Source organism: Mastomys coucha, unplaced genomic scaffold, assembly GCF_008632895.1.
Source record: "Mastomys coucha isolate ucsf_1 unplaced genomic scaffold, UCSF_Mcou_1 pScaffold21, whole genome shotgun sequence".
NCBI lineage: Eukaryota > Metazoa > Chordata > Mammalia > Rodentia > Muridae > Mastomys > Mastomys coucha.
The window spans coordinates 59387742-59392663 of NW_022196904.1; positions in this window are offsets into that span (position 1 = coordinate 59387742).

Genomic DNA, 4922 nt, shown 5'->3' on the forward strand with positions numbered 1-4922 from the left:
CCACAAGGTTTGTATCTTCATTGACTTAGCATATTCTTCAGGCAGGACAGATTGTTGATCAAATGTTTTATGGTTTGGGTTAATGTTTAGTTTTCATTTTTGGTAGCTGGTAGAATAGATTTCTGTAGCTTAGACATTAGAGCATGAGGGTAAAAGATCTAAGTAGGTACTGCCTTGACCTCTCCGTGTTCAATGCATGGTTTGGGTGTTGTCTTCAGTAATGGAGCCTTGTTGTCAGTTTGCAGAGAGCAACCTGTTGACTTGGCAACAGCTTGGGTTGTTGGGGATTTCCATGCAACCCTTTTGCCTAATACCTCAATTGGATGAACCTCAGTCACAGTACTGGAAGCCTCACTTGGAGAGAAGAGATGGCCAACGTGGGTTCAATTTCTCTCATTATTTGGACATTTCATTAATATCACTTTCATATACTATAGGAAGTTTCCACTACAATAGGTTCCACATAGCCTCTCAAATGTCCTTCAGTACTAGCTTTCTTCTTTCTCATTTCCCTCTCCCAATCTCATCTCCCCTTCCCTTTCCCACCCGATTCTTCCATTTTCACTAATTCACATATTTTTCAATAACAATTCATTATCTGTTGCTGACTCCGTTTCTGTTGCTGGTGTGTACATGATTTCAGGCTGACCACTCTGCATTTACAGCTAATAAGGGAGTTTATCCTAGGAAAGACTTATTTTGCCTCTCCCAGAAATCATCTCCCAGAACCAATTGCATATGGTTCTTTGACTTGGGATGGGAGTCCACAAAATATTTCCTTTTTAAAATCGGATGTCTATTGATATTGTATCAGTTCTGGTCCTTATGCAGTTTCTAGGATAGACTATCTCACAGTGTCATTTTTGTATTCTTGTTCTTCTATGTTTTTGCCTCTCATCCATACTGTTTCACAAGTCATAGATGCAGAGGCTTTGATATAAATGTATCTGCTGGGTCTGGGATCCCCATAACTTACTAATTTCTGCTTTGTACCTAGGGTTTCCTCTCCTTTCTGGTTTTCTCCGTTTGCTGTAAAGAGAGGGGCTCCTTTGATGAGGATTGGTAGCTACTCTTACCTAAGTTTTTAAAGTTAAGATTTAGAATGTAATAATATATCATGTTCATCTATCAAAGTGTTTGCAACTGATTGTTTTCAAGTTCCACAATTTCAGTAACACCAAAAAGCTGGCTAGTTTTCCAGGACCAGGCACAATTTCCCTCCAGTTAATTGGGCCTTGGATTCAATTAGACAGGTGTTGTCTGCCGCTGACATGTTAGTGCAAGTTATTACACCCTTCTTCATATCTTGCCGTGCTAATAATTGTAGTATTTCATAAATGGGAAGGATTGATTAATTGCTCCCCATAATTGGCAGCTTACATGTTCTTTTTCTGTACCACAGAAGCTAGACCACCAAAAAGTGCTTTTGGGTTAGATTCAGGTCAAATTATGTAAGTCTGTGTCTTACGTGTGTGGTGTCTTCACCAACATTAGTACACCCTCAGCTATTGAGAGTATCCAATGACCACATTGATAATATTGTTTGTGGAATCACTTGGACTGCTTTGACCAACTAATCAAAAAAGTTTCTCAGGCCAGGTACTGTGTTTTTGTACGTCTGTCATTTTTGTGGATAGCTGATTTTCTGTTTACACTTATACATTCTATGAATTAAACTCAGATTGCCAGTCTTGGTAGCAAATGCATTTTCCAGCTGAACTATCTTGTTGTTCCAACATGTTAATTTTTATAATGATAACATACATAATTGTATCCAGCTATTTTATGAATTCATGGAACACCTAATTTTTAGTCAGTTTGTATTTCTTGGAGTCTTAGTCACTGTTCTATTGCTGTGAAGAGATACCGTAACCATGGGGACTTTTCTAAAAGAAAGCATTTGATTATTGCTTGCTTATAGTTTCAGAGGTTTAGTCTATTATCATCATGGTAGGGGGCATGGTGGCGTGTAGGCAGACATGGTGCTGGAGAAATAGCTGGGAATTCTACAGAGAGTTTTACATACAGGTCTGCAGGCAACAGGAAGAGGACACTTGGCCTTTTGACATCTCACTCCTCGTGACACATATCCTCCAACAAGTCCATATTTTCTTATTCGTTTCTAATAGTGCCACATACACATATATACATTCACATGCAAACATATCTCCCTCTTTTTTTCAAGTATGTATGAATGTGAGTATGTGTCTATACATATCCAAGTAAGGATACACCCTCATAATCCTTAGTTTCCAGTCCAAACTGGTTCTCGTTTATTCCCTCACTGCTTGAGCAAATTATTAACTCCCATGAAACTAGATTGGCTTGTTTAAAGCACAGATTTTGTGTATGGCATGGGATGATGTCTTAGTCAGTGTTTCTATTCCTGCACAAACATCATGACCAAGAAACATGTTGGGGAGGAAAGGGTTTATTTGGCTTACTTCCACATTGCTGTTATCACCAAAGGAAGTCAGGACTGGAACTCAAGCAGGTCAGGAAGCAGGAGCTGATGCAGAGGCCATGGAGGGATGTTCCTTACTGGCTTGCCTAGCACCCTGAAGCAGCTCTGGCTACCTTACACCTAAGACTGTGCTTTCCCACCCTTGAGCAGTGTCTCAATGCTTTCAAATAGCCCAGCATCAGCCCTGGCAGCAGCATGGGGTAAGTGCAGTCAAACTCCTCATGTTCCCCCTCCCTAAGTGGCCATGCCCAGTGGCAGGGCAGACACCTGCCTACAGAATTAAATTTATGAATATCAAGTCTTTCAGTCAGTTTCTAGCACCTGTAAAAGTACCTGAGGTGAATGCCTATGAGATAAATATTCAATATGTGAAAATTCCTCATTTCCCTGTGCTCCTTTTGGGTCTTGATTATTTTCTACTTAAATCTTCCCCAGCTTTATAAAACACACACTTATTGAACTTGGATCATCACGCTTATACTCATAGGTTTTCTCATAAGTGCTACAAATTTACCTGAGATGTGACCAATATATAAATTTAGCAACCCAGTCCTCCAAACACAGTAAATAAAAAGAAATGCAATAAATTACAGAGATCTTCATGTATCCATTTATGATTGGAATTTATTATTAGATTTTTAGGATCAAATCTACAAACAATGATGAAGAGTAGGCATGTGTTCTGTCCTTATGGGAATGTCTTTCAGATATTACCATAGTGCAGTCTTGAATGTGCATACTGGAGGAAAGGAAGGCTATGACAGGCAGAGCATGAGTTGTGGTCTGTGAAGTATGCCAGATACAAGCCAGGGGTGAATTGATCCCATGATCTGCACTGAACAATCATGAAATTCTTTATGTCTGGCAGTTTTCCTCGGAGTAGATTTTTTCTCTAATTCATTTCCTAAAAGCTTCAGTTGCTTTGAGTGATATTCTCAGTGATAGGGAGAAATGAAAACGATTTTACATTCTCACCTTCCAGGAGTGAACAAAACAGTCCCCATCCTTTCCTAGATGGATGACAGATTCATAAGGAAAAAAGAAAGCAGAAATCTATAGGGACTTTCAAGTTGCTTGGAACTACTGGGATGCAGATGCTAAAGTTCTCCTACCACAGCACTGTGCACTTTAGGAACTGAAACATTGCTCAAGCTGTGTTTGGATCAGCTAGACTGAACGAAAGGCTTCTTTGAAGAGGTTTTCTCTTCAGTTTCCTGGGATATACCATAATTATGGGGATTCTGGGGAATTACTGTAATTGCTGCTTTCTTATTTTTCTATGGATATTTACATCTTTGTGGCTCCATTTCTCCTCACATTACTACAATAGGAAGAAGAGGAGAAAAAAAGAGGAAGAAAAAATATTCTGAAAACATTTAAGAAATCCTAAAATGTGCATTGGAGGTTGCTAACATAATAATTTATGTTATTCTTTAGATAACTCTAGTCCCAATTAGTCTTTCTTCCTAAAAATCTTACTTTGGTTTCCAAAGCAGTTCTTATTTAAAAGATTGACTGTGCTGAATTTATCACCCAGCCTGTGACACATGCTTGCACCTGTCTAAATACTGGGGTATTTCCCAGAAGAAGAATTTCATTAAAGCTAAAGGATAGTGATGTCGTCTACTGTGACTCTCAAATGGTCTTTGTCCTACTATTGTATGGGTTCCCTGATTTTTTTTTTTGGTTCTAATTGTTGAAATGTGCACTGGTTATTTATTTATTTATTTATTTATTTATTTATTTATTTATTTATCTTTCTGTCCATCCATCCATCCATCCATCCATCCATCCATCCATCCATCCATTCAACTTGAAACAGGTTAGCGCCATCTGGGAAGAAGAAATCTCATTTGAGAAATCAGACTCTCAGGAATTTTCTTTATTGATGATGGTGTGTGAGTGTGTGCATGTGTATGTGTGTGTGTGTGTGAGAGAGACGCAAGAGTGCACATACATCAGCATTGGGGCTTCCCCTTGGCAGGAGGTCCTGGTAGATAAAAGAAAGGAACAAGCCAATAAGCAGCGTCCCTCCTTGGTTCAGTTCCTATCTCCAGGTTACTGCCTTGGATTCATGCCTTGGCTCCCCTCTGTGATGGACTGTGTGACCTTCAGTATGAAATAAATTTTTCCTTCCCAAGTTTCTTGTCATGGTGTTTATCACAGCAGTAAGAATCCAATCCAGGACAAGGTGTCAGGTGGAATGAAGGCCTCCCTGGGAAAAGAGTGTTGTGCATTTACTAGAAGTCTGAATGGGTCCAACATAAATAACCACAGACACATTTATAAAGCACAGAAGTTAACTCTGTGCTTAAAGGGTCATATATTCTACAGAAAATGTTAATCACTTAGAAGAACTGTGTGCCGAGAAATGGCCAACAAGAGCAAGCTCATTTGTAATCTTTCTGTATTATACATCTTTTGGACTTGTTTTTTGTTTTACTGTTTTTTTTTTTTT